This window comes from Perissodus microlepis, chromosome 3 (assembly GCF_051167445.1).
Source record: "Perissodus microlepis isolate ML-2025 ecotype Zambia chromosome 3, ASM5116744v1, whole genome shotgun sequence".
Lineage (NCBI taxonomy): Eukaryota > Metazoa > Chordata > Actinopteri > Cichliformes > Cichlidae > Perissodus > Perissodus microlepis.
Window position 1 is genome coordinate 8,650,001 of NC_140463.1, and position 21,078 is coordinate 8,671,078.

General features: G+C 41.9%; 2 protein-coding genes across 3 annotated transcripts in view; one reads left to right on the forward strand and one right to left on the reverse strand.

The window, feature by feature from the left end:
- Positions 1-15,729, reverse strand: part of LOC146389759 (uncharacterized) — a 51,431-nt gene extending 35,702 nt beyond the window's left edge. Inside the window, exon 1 of one of the 2 annotated variants that reach the window (XM_084912759.1) lies at positions 14,821-15,729. The gene's annotated coding sequence lies outside the window, so the exon portion shown is untranslated. The remainder of the gene's footprint in view (positions 1-14,820) is intronic. The other variant, XM_084912750.1, reaches the window with a different exon arrangement.
- Positions 1-21,078, forward strand: part of LOC146389750 (neural cell adhesion molecule 2-like) — a 631,716-nt gene that overhangs the window by 250,601 nt on the left and 360,037 nt on the right. The gene's annotated exons all lie outside the window — the stretch shown is intronic.

Sequence of the window (21,078 nt, forward strand, 5' to 3'; positions counted from 1 at the left end):
CCTTTCTTGCCAGCCACGCTGTGGAGTACTTGGACGCGTGTGATGGAGCATTGTCCTGCATGAAAATCATGTTTTTCTTGAAGGATGCAGACTTCTTCCTGTACCACTGCTTGAAGAAGGTGTCTTCCAGAAACTGGCAGTAGGACTGGGAGTTGAGCTTGACTCCATCCTCAACCCGAAAAGGCCCCACAAGCTCATCTTTGATGATACCAGCCCAAACCAGTACTCCACCTCCATCTTGCTGGCGTCTGAGTCGGACTGGAGCTCTCTGCCCTTTACCAATCCAGCCACGGGCCCATCCCTCTGGCCCATCAAGACTCACTCTCATTTCATCAGTCCATAAAACCTTAGAAAAATCAGTCTTGAGATATTTCTTGGCCCAGTCTTGACGTTTCAGCTTGTGTGTCTTGTTCAGTGGTGGTCGTCTTTCAGCCTTTCTTACCTTGGCCATGTCTCTGAGTATTGCACACCTTGTGCTTTTGGGCACTCCAGTGATGTTGCAGCTCTGAAATATGGCCAAACTGGTGGCAAGTGGCATCTTGGCAGCTGCACGCTTGACTTTTCTCAGTTCATGGGCAGTTATTTTGCGCCTTGGTTTTTCCACACGCTTCTTGCGACCCTGTTGACTATTTTGAATGAAATGCTTGATTGTTCGATGATCACGCTTCAGAAGCTTTGCAATTTTGAGACTGCTGCATCCCTCTGGAAGATATCTCACTATTTTTGACTTTTCTGAGCCTGTCAAGTCCTTCTTTTGACCCATTTTGCCAAAGGAAAGGAAGTTGCCTAATAATTATGCACACCTGATATAGGGTTTTGATGTCATTAGACCACACCCCTTCTCATTACAGGGATGCACATCACCTAATATGCTTAATTGGTAGTAGGCTTTCGAGCCTATACAGCTTGGAGTAAAACAACATGCATGAAGAGGATGATGTGGACAAAATACTCATTTGCCTAATAATTCTGCACTCCCTGTATTATCTAATAGGACATTAGGGTTGTGTGAAATGTGTCTGGCTGGTGAATGAATGTTTTGGGGATTTATTTGGCGGCTGCATACAGTGGAACCTGTCAATAAGTATTGGGGTTGATTTATCAGTTTAAGGAGAAGACTATGCTTTGACAAGTCCTAAAATTCTTTACATTTGTTAGTATTTTCTTTTCTTTACTTTTTTATTTTTGAGGAGTGCACTGAGAATTTTGTTTGAGAATCTGCTCTCCTTTAAGCAGGCCTGCATGATTGGAACTAAAAGTGCTATACAACAGTGTTGCTGGAAAACAATCATCAAGTGAGCTTCTCCACATTACAATGGGCACTGGAGAACATCACCTATGTGGGACTCGATTAGATAGTAAGTTCTAAGTCCCTTGTCTAAAAGGATTCAGCAAGGTAATCCATTCTAAATTCTTCTTGATGCATGCTCAATCATCCAGGTAAGTAAATCTCGAAAAGTTGATTCTGTTCATCTGGACGTAGCGTTTTCAGTGGGAGAAACGTTTCGTCACTCATCCAAGTGACTTCTTCAGTCTCAGCTGACTGCAGGTTTCCCCAATCTTATAGACAGTAACTAGAACCACTGAAGGAACAATGGGCTGGGAGGTCAGTTCCTTCATCATAATTATGTAAATTCTCATGACCACTGATCAAAGACCAGTGATCAATGGCTATGAATACCATTCACAGAGAGTTGGAGAATGGCTGCAATCACAGCATTGTAAGATGGCGAAAGATGTCCCCTTAGGCCCCCTCCTCGATTCAGAGATGGTCTTTCCCTTCTCATGTAAATGGCCTCCTCGACTCCACACGCAAACCGGCATTCCTCCCTGTCCAGGATGTGTACATTCTCATCAGTGAAAGAGTGTCCACTGGCCTGTAGGTGTTGTGGAGGCAGATTTTTCTTCTCATGTATTAATCACATATTTAATCATGTCACATTAGTTATGGCAATATCACTTTCTCACTTTACTATAGTAAGAGCACTCCTGTCACCAGTTTGCATGCATGTGGAATGTTAACACAGTGAGGCCATTGTAATGGGAGACATTGAACACACAGTGGGACTCCGTCTCCTTATCAGGGATGTAAATCCTTAGGTGACGATCAAGCAGAACACAAGGTCATAATAATTCTCTCTGTGAGGGAGGAGGTATAGGTAAGATTTTGGGTTCGTCACATTTCATTGAGGGATTTTTGATTGGCCTCAAACATGCCTGAAGCACCTAAAGAATGAGGTAGTTCTTCCAGTGTTTAATGTGATTGTTTTGGTTTCCCCAATCACTGATGTGGGCACAGTAAAGATAATTGTAAATTCCTTTGAGAGGGTTTACACTTTTTAAATGGGTCTATTGCCCTACAATAGTAAAGAGTACAGTACACTGCATAGATAGAGAGGAAAGATCTATCAGTCTGTTGTAAAATTTAGCTCAGAAGTGTTTGATATATGTTGGCTGTACATGGCCACATCTGGGTTTTACCCCAGACTTTGACAGCACTAACATTGAATTTCGTTTATGTTTGTGTTATTCATTTACCTATAGGTTCTAGTATAGTCACTGTCCTTTATGGTAAACATCTGGACAGGGCAAAGCAAAAGGCACAAAGGAGTGTGTGTGATGTTTAGAATATTCAGAAACCTAAAGTATGTATCAGCAGCAGAATGGACCTGAAAATAAGTGCCCATGTTTGTTTCAGTTATATGAAGCTTTGAATATTGTGGATTAGTAGTACTGCTGCGTTTGTTGCATCGCATTGCTGTAATTGTTTATATGCTTTATATATTCTGAGGTAAGTTGATCTATAGTGTTACATCATATTCTATAAGGATGTTATGTGTTTGTATACTTTTTGCCCAGTTTGACCCATTTAGCAGAAGTAAGCCTGTTTAAAGCTCTGATATCTATTCTGTATGACTTAAAGCAGTTATGACATGGTATGATTTTCTCACCCAATAAAGGAATATTTAATATATCAGTCTACTCTTCATTTTATCAGAAACAGTTATCACAGCTCTGACATTTTCTTGTTACACATATGTATAAGCATTGAGACTAATTTAGTAATGCCAACAAAATGAAATAACAATATTTGTATCTTATATATAATACATCTATATATACACTGTCAAAGATACTTGTCTTTGAGTGAAGATTTAAGGTGATAGGAAATATAAATAAATGCAACTTGAATCTTTACTGAAGCTCAGTATTTGACAAAGTTCAAGTTCACTGCTGTAATAACTAATAATGATTAATATAAAAATAACTTTAATATTTCCCATATTATATTTACATTACCAAAGTGAGATGACTTTACTCTCATGAAAAACATTAGCTAATGGTTATTAACTAGCTAATCTTAAAATGACTGTTCAGTACAGAAATGAAGCCCGACAATCATGTTTTTACAGTCCCGTGGTCTCAGCCTCAGATACTCAACAAATCAAACAAAGCTCATATAAAAACAGATGAACAAAAACATTTTCTCCTTCATTTCTGTTTAACAATGCTGTATGAAACATTTCCAGTGGTTAGTAGCTGAGCAGCGCGATGGAGGCCAGACCGTCCAATTTCACAAGCCCCGTACTTCCGGTTTTGAGGACGAGGCCCACGTAAACCGCTTCCTCCATGGCTGCAGACCCTAAATTGGGATACAGCCCATAAAGGTGTGTGTATGAGGAGTGCTCCTCAGATCCACTTGGTGTTTGCTGTGACTGCATGTAGTGGGATCAATGCGCATTGATAATAAAGCTTTGATGAACAATACTTCAGCCCTGACCCTTCTTCTCCAGCTGGGATATCAAAAGAATGGGTGAGGTCAAGAAGACGTGAACCTCAACAGCACCTAGCCAAGTCCGATCACTTTCTTTCTAAGCTTCTTAGACTTTTCCAGCTTTGTGTGTCTGTTAAAACGCTTTTTACAAATCCTGCTGGAATATGTCTGGTTACATCTGCAGTCAAAGCAAGATGGAAAGACTCTTCTCAAGACTCTTCTCTCAACGGGATCACAATAAACTGTGAACAGACACCGAGGAGAGCAGCAGCAGACCTCATTCAGGAGCTGTTGAAGTACGCCGACTTCGGGGGCGCTACTGAGCCGACAATGGAGTAAGGCATGTTGGACTGGGCTCACGCCTGTCTAGCTTATATTTTAACAATTCCAAGCCCCTTTTAAAGGCTAATTTAAATGAACTATCACTTCCTGTAACACCTGTGACCGACGGGGAAAAACGGACCAGTGGTTACAACCGGAATGGCATCTAAACTCTGGAAATATAAGTATACCGGCCCGAGGGACCTTATGCTTAAGCAAGTGGGAGCTCGTCGCCTAGCTCACAGTCAGGAATCGCGATGGAGTATGAAGGTCTGAAATCGGACACCCTCTCCTCTCTGAAAGATGATATCTCTACGATTATCAGGTCAGAACTGACAAGTCCGCTTGCAGAGGATTTCGACTCCCTCAAGTACCAAACTAAGAGAAGTTAAGACGGAGATTGCTAACAACACAGCAGCAGTCCGCTCAGAAATTAACAACGTCAAGTCTGCTACTAGCGACCTGAAAGAGGGTTTATCATCATGGTCGGACAAGTTTGTCAGCCTCCAAGAGACGGCTGCAGGATTACAGTCTGAGCTGGTTAGCTTAAAAGAAAAGAATGGAGATATGGAGTCAAGAATGCGGAGGTGCAATATTCGTATTGTGGGTGTTGCGGAGGATGCCAGTTCCAGCTCGACCAGCTCAGTTTCTACTCTATTGAAAGATGTTCTGCAACTGGATATAGAAATCCTGGTGGACCGCTCACATAGAGACCTTGCTCCCAGAAGATCTAACGGGAAACCTCAAGTTATCATCGCCAAACTCCATTACTACCAAGACTGTGTAAATGTGCTACGGCAGGCCCGGGAGCGGGGTCAATTGCAATACAAGGGGAACCCTGTGGCCATCTTCCCTGATTACACCGCGAGCATTGCCAAAGCTGGCTTTGCTTTTAATGACGTGAGGAACCTGCTTCGAGGGTGTCAAGATGTCCGCTACGGAATAATGTTTCCAGAGATACTGCGCATATCTTTTAGGGGCGAGAGTAAGGAGTTTCTGGATCCAGAGAAGGCAATGGTATACGTGAAAAAAGTCAGTCAAGTTAAACTGCCAGGTGAAGTTCCCCTCCTGACTGAAATTATTACATGCTTTCTCCAATCCCACGGCGTTGTTGACATTTGGCGTTTTCATAACCTTTCATCAAGGGCATACTCCTACTACTCTCCTGTTAACAAAACATTCTCTTAGATAGATTATTTTTTTTAGTGATAAACGTGCTCTTCCACTGGTTGAAACTTGCGATTATCAATCTATTGTTATTTCAGACCATGCTCCCTTATTGATGAGAATGCACATCCCTGGTGCCAAACGCATATACTGTCCCTGGAGTTTTAATCCTCTTTTACTCTCTAACGAAGCATTCATGAATTTTAGAAAATCTGAGATTAGAGACTTTCTTGAACCAAACCAGACCCCTGGGATGTCTTTTTCAGTCATATGGGGGTCACTGAAAGCCTATCTTCGGGGCCAAATTATCTCATTTTCAGCAGCAAGAAAAAAAGCTGACACTGAGCACTTGAAACAGCTATTAGATAATATTTTGCGGCTAGATATAAACTACAGTCACTCACCATCAGAAAGCATCCTTAAAGAACGTCAGACCCTCAAAATGAAATTTGATCTTATTTCAACACAGCAAGTGGAGCAACCTATCCTAAAGTCTAGATGTACTTTCTATGAGGAGGGAGAGAAAATTGGCAGTCTTAGTACATCAAATACGTCAAAAGTCATCCAAACAGTTCATCTCTGAAATAGCTGATGAACAGGGCCTAAAGCATACAGACCACGCAGAAATCAACTCCTGCTTCCAACAATTTTACTCTTATTTATATACCGCAGAATCACGCCAAGGTGAGTCTGCTATGGACAATTTCTTTAGTTACCTCAGTATAACCACAGTTGACACGAAACTGGTTACCGAACTCGAAAGGGACCTCTCTATCCAGGAGGTCATGATGCCGATTGTTGGAATGCAAAGTCCCCTGGACCAGATGGATTTTTTAAAACATTTTTTAACGAACTTGCACCACTTCTGCTGTCAGTCTTTTTGGAGTCCTATTCATCTGAAACTCTCCCTCCAACTATGAGAGAAGCGGTTTTTTCACTCATTCTGAAAAAGAACAAAGACCCTCTCCAATGTAGCTCATACCGGCCGATTTCACTGCTAAACACCAATGCAAAGATTCTCACAAAGATTTCATCACAGCACTTAGAGGTTGTGTTACCAACAATCATCTCCACAGACCAAACCGGCAGACACTCTTTCTTCAACATTAGACGTGTCTTAAGTATAATTAATGACCCTCCCTCAATCGATACACCTGAAGCCCTACTGTAACTTGATGCTGAGAAGGCCATTCGACCGGGTGGAGTGGGACTACCTTTTATATAGTTTGAGCAAATTTGCTTTTGGCCCCAGATTCATATCGTGGGTTGAAACGCTCTACAATTCACCAATGGCAGCTGTGCGTACTAATAATACGATCTCTTCTTATTTTAACCCTTTAAGACCTACCATAGAACCAAGTCCGCCAGAGCTTATATTATATTTTTACATGTTGTAGAGCCATTTTTGGGAGCATTTCAAGTTGCTATACATCAATACAACCATTACAGCCTAAATTTTAATAATATGCATGCATTAAGTGCATAGTAATTACATAAATTGCCAAAAAGTGCAATAAACTACAAAAAAATTTAAAATCGTTTTTGTTTTTTAACATATATTTCTAGTTAGAGAAATTTAAGAGGCTTATCCCTCAAAACTGTAAATACAAAAAAGTTGCACAAACTAGTTTCCCACCGCAGGAAATTTATTTTGAGTGTCTTCATAGTTTTATTTTTGAAATACACCAATTTCTATACACTGCAGGAAAAACGAAAATAAATATCATAGTGCAAATTTGCAAAAAAGCAGCATATGCATCAAAATAAACTATTTCCAGCAGTGCAATATGAGTCCTAAGCATCCCAGAAACGACACAGAAAGTCATAAAGTCACACATAACTTTTAAAAACATCAGTATAAGCTCATGAGGCCTTGATGGTAAAAAACTACATTTCCGCGAAAATGACGTCACTTCCGGTTTCGGGCAGGTCATGGCGGACATGCGATAGTTCACGCTGATGGACGTAGGAAGTGTTATGAACAGCTGATCGGATCGGCAAAGCGAGTTTCTGGAATATTATGTTTTTGTTGCTGCAAGCGCTTTTTATGCAGTTTTTGCAAAGCTTTATGTGGAAGGAAACCGTGACCTAGGGCAAGCTGATGGCATAAGATGTAAGTACAACTCCTCTGGTTTCATATGCAAAAATAATTATTGCACGAGCTCACGTGGTTGCAATGCTACCGGGATTTAAAAATACTTACGCAAAACGGAGCGTGCCCGCTCTGACCGGTTTTAAAGGGTTAAACTCCATAGGGGAACTAGGGAGGGCTGCCCCCTATCTCCACTTTTTGTTTGTTAGAAGATGGCGGCGCACACTGTTGCAGCGGCTTACGGCTCTCCGTCTCAGTACTCCTTTTTTTTGTTTAGTTTGCTTAGTTTATATGTCTTTCTTATTTTTTTCTGCACTATCGGCTCTACTTTCAAAGTTTGCTACACCCGCCAGAGCCTCATAGACATCGGTGACCAGCATCAAACATCTGTTTCACTGAACTTTCTTCACACGCACAACATCCCAGATCACATAGCGAGACCACCGGGCTCCCCGTGGATTGTTATCGGGACTAGGCGGAGGCGCAGACGGAGGGAGAGGAAGCAAAAGCGGGGCCGTAGGTCCGGCATTATGCTGAGGCTAAAAAACAAACCACACAAGCCACCTCTGCCGAGCCTCTATCTCTCCAATGCCAGATCCCTCGTGCAAAAAACGGACGACCTGGAATTACAACTAGTGGGAAATCGCTATGTTCGTGACTGCTGTGCCTTGATCATCACTGAAACCTGGCTTCACCCGGGAATACCCGATGCTAGCGTGCAGCTAGCAGGCCGCACTCTGCTCCGCTGGGACAGGACAAAGGACTCCGGTAAGAGCAGGGGGGGAGGGCTCTGTATTTACGTGCATGAAAGCTGGTGCAACAACGGGACAATTATAAACAGTCACTGCTCCCCGAACCTCGAGTACATGTCGGTAAGATGCCGGCCTTTCTTTCTACCGAGAGAGCTAACAGTAGTGATCATCACGGCTGTGTACATTCCACCCGATGCCAACGTAAACACGGCGCTCTCTATCCTGCTGAACACCATTAACGAACAGCAGCGGGCCCACCCGGACGGTGTTCACATTATCGCAGGTGATTTTAATAAGGCCAACATAAAGACTGTACTCCCAAAGTTCTATCAGCATGTCAAATGTCCCACCAGAGGAGAAAACACTCTAGACCATGTTTACTCCAACATCAAGCATGCATATAGAGCCATACCCCTCCCCCACCTCGGTCAGTCCGACCATCTCTCCCTCCTGCTCTCCCCAGCCTACACCACCCTCAGGCGCAGTGCCAGGCCCACCACAAAGACTGTTACAACCTGGCCGGAAAATGCTCTCTCCAAACTACAGGACTGCTTCACAGAGACAGACTGGGACATATTTGAACACCAGGACCTAGAAACATTCACAGGATCAGTACTGGACTACATCAAGTTCTGTACTGCAAATGTGACAGTGGACAAAAGCATTCGGGTTTTCCCAAATCAAAAACCCTGGATGACCAGCGAGGTCCGCTCACTCCTCAAAGCCCGTGATGCCGCCTTCAGGTCAGGTGACAGAGCTCTGTACAGGGCTGCTCGAGCTGACCTGAAAAGGGGGATTAAAAAAGCCAAGTCAGACCACAAAAGGAACATCGAGTCCCACCTGTCCAGCAACAATACACGAGAGGTGTGGCAGGGAATGCAAGACATCATCAACCACAGAGGCAGCACTGCGAAAACAGAAAACCCGAGTGGGCAGCTGGCAGAGGAAATAAACAGCTTCTTCGCCCGCTTTGAAACACCACAACAGCAACACTCATCTGCTTCAGCCCTGCTCCCATCCTCATCCTCACCTGGTTCCTGCACCGCTCCACTCACTGTAACAGAGCACGATGTCAGACGTGTGCTCCTAGCAGTGAACCCCAGGAAGGCGGCCAGTCCAGATGGAGTACCTGGCAAGGTACTAAGAGCATGCGCACACCAGCTCACCCTCATCTTCACCAGACTCTTCAACCTCTCACTGGATCAGGCAGCCATCCCATCCTGTCTAAAATCAGCCACAATCATCCCAGTGCCGAAGAAGTCTCCCATCTCCAGCCTGAATGATTACCGCCCTGTGGCCCTCACACCGGTAATCATGAAATGCTTTGAGAGACTAGTCCTTCAGCACATCAAGGATTACCTCCCCCCAGAATTCGACCCCCACCAGTTTGCATACCGTGCAAACAGATCCACAGAAGACGCCATCGCCACAGCCCTCCACGCTGTGCTGAGTCACCTAGAGCAGCGGCAAAGCTACGTCCGAATGCTCTTTGTGGACTACACCTCAGCCTTTAATACAATCATCCCGGACATCCTCATCACCAAACTGGTCACTCTTGGCCTCCCTCCTCTCACATGTGCCTGGATAAAGGATTTCCTCACCAACCGGCCCCAGACTGTAAGACTCGGCCCTCATCTCTCCTCCACTCGCACACTGAGCACCGGCTCCCCACAGGGCTGTGTGCCGAGCCCCCTCTTGTATTCTCTCTACACCCACGACTGCAGTTCGACCCACAACAACACTCTCATCATCAAGTTTGCTGATGACACCACGGTAGTCGGACTCATCTCGAAGGGAGAGGAGGCAGAGTACAGAGAGGAAGTCCTGAAGCTGGCAGCATGGTGTTCAGAAAACAACCTGGCACTGAACACCAAGAAAACCAAAGAGCTCATTGTTGACTTCAGGAGACACAGCACCGACTTGGCCCCCCTCTACATCAACGGGGAGTGTGTGGAGAGGGTCCACACTTTCCGGTTCCTTGGTGTCCTCATCTCTGCTGACATCTCCTGGACAGGAAACATCTCAGCGGTCATCAAGAAGGCCCAACAGCGGCTGCACTTCCTGAGAGTCCTCAGGAAGTACAAGCTGAACTCCAACCTGCTGCTGACCTTCTACCGCTCGTCCATTGAGAGCCTGCTAACCTACTGCATCACGGTATGGTACGGCAGCTGCACCAAAGCAGATAGAGTGAGGCTTCAGAGTGTGGTCAAGACAGCACAAAAGATCATCGGCTGCCCTCTCCCCTCCCTGATGGACATTTATTCCTCCCGCTGCCTCACCAGAGCAGCAAACATTATCAAGGACAGCTCCCACCCTGGCTTCAACATGTTCAGCCTGCTTGCCTCAGGGAAGCGCTACAGGTGCATCAACACAAAAACCCACAGACTAAAAAACAGTTTCTTCCCCAAAGCGATAACACAGCCCCCCCACTTCCCACTTCCTCTATGGACCACCACTGTGCAATACCAATTCTATGTGCAACAACTCAACTGTATATACATAACACTATGTATACCAATTCTATGTGCAATAACTCAACTGTATATACATAACTCTATTTATACCAATTCCATGTGCAATAACTCAACTGTATATACATAACACTATTTATTACATATTACTTACGGCTTGTATATTGTACATTTTATATATATATATGTTTTTCCCTATGTTAATACTGTCCATATGTACATAGCGCTGCAGAACTGTACCCCCCCCCAGCATGTTTACACTGAGTAGGAGATGCTCTGTATCTCATTGTACAACTGTATAGTGACAATAAAGGCATTCTATTCTATTCTATTCTATTATTGCTATAGAGCCATACGGCAAGAACCAGTATCACAGGAGTCGTCAGAGGAGGCCAAGAATACAAAGTTTCACCTTACGCAGACGATCTATTGCTTTTTATAACTGACCCCACCCTAAACGCCTCGAAACTACTAAGAGCTCTGCAAAGATTCGGTTCAATGTCTGCCTACAAAATAAATCATCAGAAAAGTGAGTTCATCCCAATCAATGCAGCTGCAAAAAATATCCCATTTAATCTAATACCATTCAAAATAAATAATAAAAAGTTTAAATACCTCGAAATCTGGATCTCCAGAGTCAGAAAAAGGACATCCACTGCTGGAACTTATTATCCCTTTCCCTCTGTGGGAGGATTAATATAATTAAAATAAGCTGTTGCCAAGGCTCCTTTATCCATTCAAAAACCTCCCTATATATCTGACCAAACATTTCTTCAGCTCTCTAGACAAGTTAATATCATCATTCATTTGGAACAAGAACAACCCACGTATAAGAAAGAGCATCCTGCAAAGGCCACGCCCACAGGGTGGACTGGCTCTGCCTAACCTTCTGTTTTATTATTGGTTAGCCAATATCAGGGTACTGCTACACTGGATGCATGACACTTATCATGTGGTGGTTCCAAGCTGGCTCCTCCTGGAGAGCTCATCCTGTGGACAGGTGTCTCTGCAAGCACTGCTGTGCGCCAAGATCCCATCAGTCAGGCCAGTCTCTTACTATACTTCTAATCCAGTTGTGATGAACTCAATTCGTATTTGGAACCTGTTTAGGAAAACTTTCAGGCTACAGTCTTTCTCTCTTTGCACCAGTTATTAGAAACCATATGTTTGCCCCCTCCTTATCCAGCGGAGGCTTTCAGGTCTGGTGTAAAAATGGTATTCTGTCAATGCAAGACCTTTACATAAGCAACAAATCTGCCTTTTGAGCAGCTGGTAAACAGGTTCTCCATACCCAAGTCTAATGTTTTTAGATACTTACAACTACGAACCTTTTTATCCTCACATACTGACTGGTTCCCTTCTCGTCCACCGGTCTCTCTGCTAGATGATATTTTTAAAGTTGCATTTGATCAGAAACAAATTATTGGTAACATCTATTATTAACATCAATTATCTAAAATTTAAGTGGGAAAAAGATTTAAATGGTGAAATTTCAGGAGAAGACTGGCTGAAAATTATAAGGATCTATTAATCTTCAATATGCCAACGTCATACTGTTATTCAGTTTAAAATTGCACATCGACTACACTGGTCAAAGACTAAACTGTCCAGATTAAGATCAGATCTGGATCCTCCCTGTGATAAATGTAAGCAGCCACCCTTCTACATATGTTTTGGACATATCCAATGCTTCATCAGTTTTGGCAATTGGTTTTCTCTACTTTGTCAAAAATTTTAGGAGAGCCATTTGATATATGTCCCTTTGCTGGTCTATTCGGTACTGTCCCGCAGGATAGGCATCTGAACAAACATAAGCTGAAAACCATAGCCTTTTGCACTCTGTTAGCTTGGAGACGTGTGTTGTTACATTGGAAAGACTCCTCTCCACCTTCGTGTTCACAATGGATCACAGACATTATGCAGTATCTTAAACTGGAAAAGATGAGATGCTCTGGGGGAGGTTTCAGGGTTTCTTTTAGCAGTATGCTGTACTGCTTGTATGTTTAATTTGTTGTTTGTGAAAAAAAAAACAGTGAGAATACATTAAAAAAAAATGTATAGCCCAGAAATAGAGATGTACATTGCCAATATAGAGAAAATGTCACTTTATTAAGAGTTTTAAATAATGCACAGAAATTGAGAGGAAAGCAGAGAGACTCAAAAAAGGCACCGGTAATGATTAGTGATTTTCAGATCATTGTCAGAGTAGCTGCAATTAGATGTTATTAATTGTAGAGCTCTGTTGTGGTTGTTCTGTGTAATATAAAACTGCTTAATGTTACTCTAATCAGATGTGGTGACGTAATTATATAAATTACATATGTGCACTTTTAATTCAGTATTGATTATTTTCAGTTGCTTAGTTTTGCATAGAAAGAGTGACACTGAGTAACTAATAGTTAATCACATGTTAGAATTGTATATACAGGTGCTTCCATATGCCTATAGCACCTGCTGCTTATTGCAATTGTGTATAATACGTAATAAACATTAAGACTAAACAGTGTTTAAAAAAAAGAAGAAGAAGTAGTACGCCGCCTTCACGGATTCTTTTTGATGGTAGCGATCAGGCGGAGACTTTTACTTCCAAAATCAGTCTTTATTTGCGCTGGAAGAAAATAAAATACAGATGCATCTGGAGATCATCCTATGAAGTCCTATTGTAAAGGCTGATTGCCCTCCCCCAGGCTTGTACCTCTTGCTTCCTGTACTGGGGTTGGCTATTCTCCTGCCCTGCACCCAGGGCTCTAGACACACTTTTTGCCATGGGCGCACTCAAATTTTTCAACCGCAATCAATCAATAGTTCTTTTCATCTTTTCTTATTACCCACAGCTACATCCACTTCTGTCAGGCCTAGGCTACTCACTAGGGCTGGGTATCATCACTGATTTCTATCATCCATTTGATTCAGGTTCTCAAAGTCCTGATTCGATTAAATTTTCCTCAGACAGTCAGAAATATTATAATCATCAGAATTGTGAGCATAACAGCAGATGCCTTTGTGTCAAAGTAACCGAGAAAAAAAAACAGAAAAAAATGAAGGAGATTTTTCTGACCAGACTTTTTTATAGCAGATAACCTTAAAAATATTCTGCAATATTCTGTAATTTTGCATAATTTTAAAAAGTTTAAATTTCTTCAGTATTGAACAGCAGAAATTAGGCTTTCTTTTCCAAGGTCATTTAAGTGAAAAAAAGAAAGAAAAGAAAAAGACAGTGGCCGACGGCGCTATAAACAAGACTGATGGTGGGTAATAAGCGAATGAAAAATGCACAAAACAGATTTGAGACAGGAAACTGTTCTTGAAGTACAGAGAGAGAGAGAGAGAGAGAGAGAAAGAGAGACCTGTGCATGAAGTGTGATTTTTATCGTGGTGGAAGCAAAACAGCAAAAGTCAGAGGGAATTCATGATGACATTTATCAAATGTGAAGCCAGTTTGCTGCGTGTTTTGCTGCTGGTTCGGTCAATTTGGTTGGAGACGTAAACACAGAGCTGACCCGACGCAGCAGAATCGCTGAGCTCCGACAGTCCGTCTGCCGTCGGGTGAGAAAGCCCAGAAAGACAAAGAACTGAAGAAGCTTCTCGGATGAGAGGTGAGACGTCTTCAAGCAACTTATAGGAGTCCAGACGCTTTTCTTTGCAAGCTCCTTTGGCCGAAGAGACAAAGCTCTTTGTGTGGAATCCGTGTACCTGCTCTCACTTAATGTTTGGTGGTTGTTGAAATAGTTTTGTGAGCTTTAATCTGAGAGTCTGGCGTTTCTGGCAAAACACAGTTATATTCAAAAGTCAATTCAGGATTTAATGATTCGATATCGCTTTATTCAAACTACTCACCTCCCTCTCTCCACCTGCACTTTCAACTGGACCACGGCCAATCACAGAGGTCCCGCCCCTGACTATCTCTGATTGGTTTAGTCCACGATAGGGGCATAACGTGTGTCTATTGTTGACCACACGGAGAGTTGCAGAGATTTTATTTGTTGTTGTGGTGCGACCAAAGATTTTTTTTAGTCGCACCATTTTAGTCGTCGTGCCTGCAGCCCATCCTTTTGTTCATATTCCAAGACTATTTTTTCTATATGTATTCTTACTCCCTAGCAACCGCCATTTCATAATGTTGCAAGCAATCACAAACTCTACAGTCTGTCTAACTCCAGTGTATACCAAGCAATCTATTATTCTCAACAGAGCTAAACTCAACACAAACTGAACCCACATTAAAGTTAGCTCGGTGCTTACCTTTAGATGAGCCCACAAAACGAGAGAAGAACCGTGATGAAGCTGGAAGTCTTTCCAAACAGGAAACAGATCAGGGAGAAGAGACCCACGTGGTTCACGCTGATCTCAGCTACAATCCAGGAGACAAGGGTGTGCAGATCGATGCAGACATCGATCCAAACGTTGGTAGTGGTATATGTTCCTGTAAGTTCACTACTTTACTCCCGTTTCATGAAAAAGCAGCTCTCTCTGCTCGACTCTCCTCTCCTGCACAGACACTTTGCTCCGCCTCCTTTTCCGGCTCTGCTGTGATTTGTTGCTGCGCGGTCACGTGACCGAGCTTCACAAGGTAACCACGTGGGGTGTTATTTCAAAAGTAGCGCCTATCTCCTTTTCCTGAACTCTTTTCCTTGGCCTCGATGAAAACGTCATCGTGGGAAGGAGATTTGCTAAGGACTCAGGGAAAGAGAGGAGCGATGCTGAGAATTGGAACAGCCTTACACTCGTCTCTCTGTAACAATGTGACACCGGATGTCCGCCTGTTGAAACTACATTGTGCAGAAGATGGACTACAAAACAAACATCTTACTTCGTCACAATGTGTTCTAACCGTGTTGTTTTATGGAGGTCATATAAACGAGAACAGCCTGTTAAAAATATCCTTTCATTACAAAGTTTGAATTTTAAAGAAGAAGGAACCTTTAGGGTCAGATTTACTAACATCTGCAGCAGCTCAAAGACGTCTTTTGATGTTAAAAAGCTGCTGGATTTACTGAAGAGACTCAGTGTCAGTTTGTGACTGAAGTTATGACATATGTGTTTGTAAGAGTTTCACTTTCAGGAGAAGAAGATTTAAATGAGTGACATAAATGTAAATTACAAAGTCTGTGGCGCACAATTTACTGCAAGTCGCACAAAATCTACCACAGAATTCTGTCTTGTTCCTGCTGTGGTTGTGATAGTGAGGACAGTTTATTGTTTTAGGGGGAGATGTTATCAAAACAAGTTTCTGATCCGCTCAAAGTTGTTATTTCAGTTCCAAAAATTTGGCTCTGTCCTAAAACTCTCCAGTCAGATCTTATACTGATTGTTTTGAGGTGAGCCCCACTTATTTTTCCTTAATAATACAGTTTATGTGCAACCAAGCAGAAATGAATTACGCTTCTTAATTTTTTTGTAGTGCACACAGCTAAGTCTTTCTGCTGAATATGTAAAAAATAAAAGTGTTACTGTGTTACATGCCTGAATGTTGCTCATGGTCTGATGGGAAATAATGTTTTCTGTTCTTTAGCACATCGAACAGTCAACTGTTCACAGAGTTTAGGTTTAAAGGATGAAACAGTTTGTACTGATGCATCTCTCCTCTCGATAAATCTGTAGCCGAGTCCTAATCCTCAGAACACTTTGCACAGTGCTCAGTGATTTCTATCAGAACAGTTATTTCTTATATTAAAGGCATTTTGATTCTCCTTCAGCCTCTTAATTATCCATATTTCCCTGCTGTTTTCAGAGAGAAACACTTGCATGAATCACGAGCTTACTCTGTATTGTTGAGCCACTAATTGGTGCTACTCTCAGCAGAAAGCTGATTTTTACTGAACTGAAGTGGCTTCTTCATAGAGAGATTAAAACACACTGTTAGTAGATCATCCTGCAATTGTGACATCACAATAATTTGCCTCGCTTTATAAATCTGTCACTTCTATCACATATAAAATTAAATACATAATACAATAAGGACTTTGTGAATGACTTTGTTGACTTCTTGGCTGAATACATGCCAAAATATGACTGTGTTCTTATTGTTGGGGATTTTAATATTCATGTGTGTTGTCCTGGTATGCCCATGGCAAAGGGCTTTTTTAAGCCTTGTTGATTCTTTTAATCTGGTGCAATGTGTGACTAGTCCCACACATGAACGTGGACACACACACTTGATCTTGTTTTATCTCATGGTTTTTCTGTTTTTAATGTAGAGATTTGTGATGCTGCGTTTTCTGACCACAGTCCTGTGATGTTTGAAGTTCCTCTTGCCTGTACCTCCGTTAAACCTCACGCTGCTGCTTGGCCTTGGTCGCGTTTTTAACTACTCCACTGCTGAGCAGTTTTCAACAGTTTTTAACCAGACCTGTAAAAGTTTTTATGTAGCCAGACCGAGGAACTGAGCTCATGGCTTTATTCCACCTGCCAGACATCTTTGTACTGTTTGGATGGCTCCATTAAATTCCAGGCAGTCTAAAACTAAATCTGAGCCCTGACTGAACAACACGACCCGAGCTGTCAGACACGAGTGCCGTTGAGCTGAGCACAAGTGGAAAAGGGAGAAATTACAAGTGTCATTCCAGATACTAAACTAATGATAGCGTCAATATCAAAAACCTGTAAAAGATGCCAAAAGAAAACACTTATCTGACATTATTCTGTCAAACTGTCACAACTCGCATGTTTTATTTAAAACTATTAACTCGGTTCTTAGTGCACAACATACTGACTGTATCAAGCCCTTCTCTGCAACCTGTGAAAGTTTTTTACACTTTTTTTAATTGAGAAGGTCTCTCCTTGTGCTCAGACCATCAGTCTCTGCTTCCTGCTCTGCTGTCTTTGAGGGGTTTGAGCCGTTGACTTTGTCCTCTTTAAAAGAGACTGTTGATCGTTTTAAGCCTTCAGGGTCTCCAAACAATGCTGTCCCTCCTCGACTCTTATAAGAGGTGTTACCTACAGTTGGACCTTTGGTTCTCCAGCTGGTAAACCATAGTTTGATGTCAGGTGTAGTCCCTAAAGATTGTAAACTGTATATTTAGATACCTTGGCCCAGTATGTTAAGCCAACTGTCACAAACCTGCTGGTCAAAGTGGACTGTGATCTGAAACTTGACAGTTAGATCAAAGCAGTGGTAAAATCAAGCTTCTTTCAGCTCAGGCAGCGAGCTAAAATAAAGCCAATTCTTTCACAAAGGCACGTTGACACAGTAATCAATGCCTTTGTTAGCACTCGGTTGGATTACTGTAATGCACTTTATATAGGGGTCAGTGCTTCATACATCTACAGAGCGTCCAATATCCTGCAGCTTGAAAGTTTGAGCACATTTCCCCTATTTTAGCTTCACTTCACCTGCTGCCCATTTCTTTTTAGGATTCCTTTTAAAATTATTTCATTTGCTTTTAAAGCCCGCCATGGCCTAGTCCAATCTTATCTCTCTGAGCTGCTGCAGCCGTATACACCCACCTGCTACAGCCGTATACACCCACCTCTCTCAGGTCAGCTGATCAGCTGTTCCTGAATGTACCCAGGACTGAGCGTAAACTCAGAGGAGATTGTGCTTTTTCTGTAGCAACTCCAAAACAATATGCCTTTTGAGATAAGACAGGCCTCTTCTGTTTTTTTGTTTTATTTCATTCTATGCTGTTTTATCCAATTTTAAATATAGGGCTGTTTTAATTTTGATGTATTATGTGTTTTATTTTTTACTGTTTTCTTTTTTTTATTCTATTGTTCTTAACCTATTTACTGCAGCTGCAATTGAGCAGTAAGAATGTATTTGTCTCTATTCAAATGATGATTCAGTGAATTTGAATTATTCTGCAGCAGGAGAATGACCCCAAGCATACAGCCAAAGTCATTAAGAACTATCTCCAGTGTAGAGAAGAACAAGATGTACTGGAAGTTTGTCTGGGATGAACAAAGCCCAAAATAACACCCCCCCCCCCCCCCCCCCCCCAAAAAAAAAACAAAACAAAAAAAACCGAAAAAAACAAAACAAGCTAAGTCAGGAAAGGAGGTGCTATCTAAATCCTATGTGAAACAAAAACCAAACAAAAGACACATGCTACACCTAACTCCCTAACTGAAATAAACAGGAGAATATTAAGGCAGCTCACCCCGTCTGCTTCAGTGCCTACTTACAGTTTACTATTTACAGGGGTGGGTCAAGTATCCAAAAACTGTACTCAAGTAAGAGTAAAATATTATTACTCAAGTAAAAGTGAAAAGTAGTCGTCAAAACAGTTACTCGAGTAAGAGTAAAAAAGTACTTGGCGAAAAGACTACTCAAGTAGCGAGTAACTGTTTGAAATGTCCGATTTATTTTATAAATAAATGCTATCAGACAAACAAAACTAAATAAATATACAAATTTTAGTATTTTCAAAAGGAATATAAGTAAAAACATCAACAAAATAAGGCACAAAAATTCTAATTTCCAGATTTCAGTTTTTCACAACATAAAGATTTTTTCACCAATATCTACAGTATATAATATAAATATATAAACAGCAGCAGCCTCAGACAAAACATTAGAACGATGCATCTTCAACATATGTTCATACAAGGCAGCTCAGTTTACCATAAATTGTATGGGTGTGCATTTATTTCTGCATATTTAGCAAAAATGTGCCATTTCTTAACTCAGTGAGGTGATGGTTAAGCTTCAGCAGCAGTTTGCTGTCAAGGTTTTTTCTGTGAAGCTGTAACTGTTTTGCAGTGAACAGGAGTCCTGTATGACTAAGAAGTCCTTCACAAGCTCCAGATGCAGGAAGAGCTGTACTGACTTTGATTGACAGCTTCTTGATGTGAGGAAAGCCATGCAATAGATCCACACCTCCAGTGAATGGACAAGAAAGGTACGTCTCCAGCTCCCCTGCTTCTGGCTTTCCTGACCCCATGGATCCATCATCTTTGTCAGTTAGGCTGCTGTTTGTGCTGGCCTCATCCAGCTCTGTGTCTAGGTGATGTCTGATGAAGTGGAGACCTGTGGAAAGATGTATGGTTTTCAAAAGAATTAGGTCTGGTCATTATAGTGCTGTATACACTGCCAAGCTGCAGATGTTTGTTTGGAGCTAGCCTCCAAAAGCTGGGCATACACTGTGCGATTTGTGGCCCACTTTGAGCCGATTTTTCAGTTGCGCAACCGTTTTGGGGATCGGCCCAAGTTTTGCCTTAATCGTGTGTGCATCGTGTAATATACATGGGGTAACGAAAAGCAGTTAACACCTCACGACCAGTTGCGCAAGTTGTTCAGTTGTTCCAGTTGTTCGTACAATATAATATTTATATTGTACAAACGTGATAATTATGTATATTGTAATAACGTGATATTATATTGTTCAAACGTGAAATGTATATTGTTCAAACGTGAAATGTATATTGTACTAACATGATAGTATATTGTTAGAACAATATACTTTTCACGTTATAACGTGATATAGCTCTATTTTTCTTTTGCCTGGGTGGCAGCTCTACGCTTCCGTATCCGAGGCTTTTCAATGTGGCCTCACAAAATTATCACGACTACAACAACCATGAAAAGAGCTGGATGGACATTGCTGCTCAATCACAGCTGCCTAGTCAATGTTTTTCATTAGTAATTTAGCAAAGCTGATGGTGGTGGTGGTGGTGTGTGTGTGTGTGTGTGTGTGTGTGTGTGTGTGTGTGTCTGTGTGAGTAAAAGACAGAGAGGGAGAGCGAGGGACAGATTTTGTGTGATAAGCTTCATGTTATGGACGCACAGTTTGAGCACTCAGGTCGCATCAGAGCATCAGGCCGTATAGTGTGAGACCCTGCATCGTGACCTATGAACTTCTAACCCCTGCAATTCAATTGTACAGTTTGAGCAAGAGCGGGATAACGTGACTGAAAAAAATCGCACAGTGTTTGCCCAGCTTAATGCAGACTGCTTAAACTAAACAAGCTGCTTTTTCACATAATGAACCCTGTCAGCCGCAGTATTTCCTTCTGTTTTAACAGTTAAAGCAGTAGAGACAAGCTGTTTGCATGTTCGTGGAACTCTAGCTTGTTTAACCAGGCTAGCTGTTATCTTATAGCTTGCGCTAGCTAACCAGTGAGCAGTTAAAAGGACAGCCGAAGCTGCACAAAACACCCACAAATTTGACAGAGTCTTCATTAATCCCATGCAAACGTACACCTATCTGGAACAATCTGGACATATTACAAAACAATAATATGATAAACTTTCCAGATTGGAGTTGCAAAGGAATTAAATACTTGGAACATATATGAAGGAACAGACTTTATTTCGTTTGACAGACTAGTTACACAATATGGGATCAACAAGAAACGATTTTTGGAATATCAACAAATTAAATCCATAGTAAAAAAAAATGTAATCCCAGTGAAGCTGAATTACAAACACCACCAAGTGTGGTACAATTTTTTAGTCTAAAACCCCCCAAATTATTGTCTAAAATATACAGAACACTTTCTAAAATAGATGAATCAATATCACTTCCTATTGCAAAATGGGAAGCAGATTTATCGATCAGC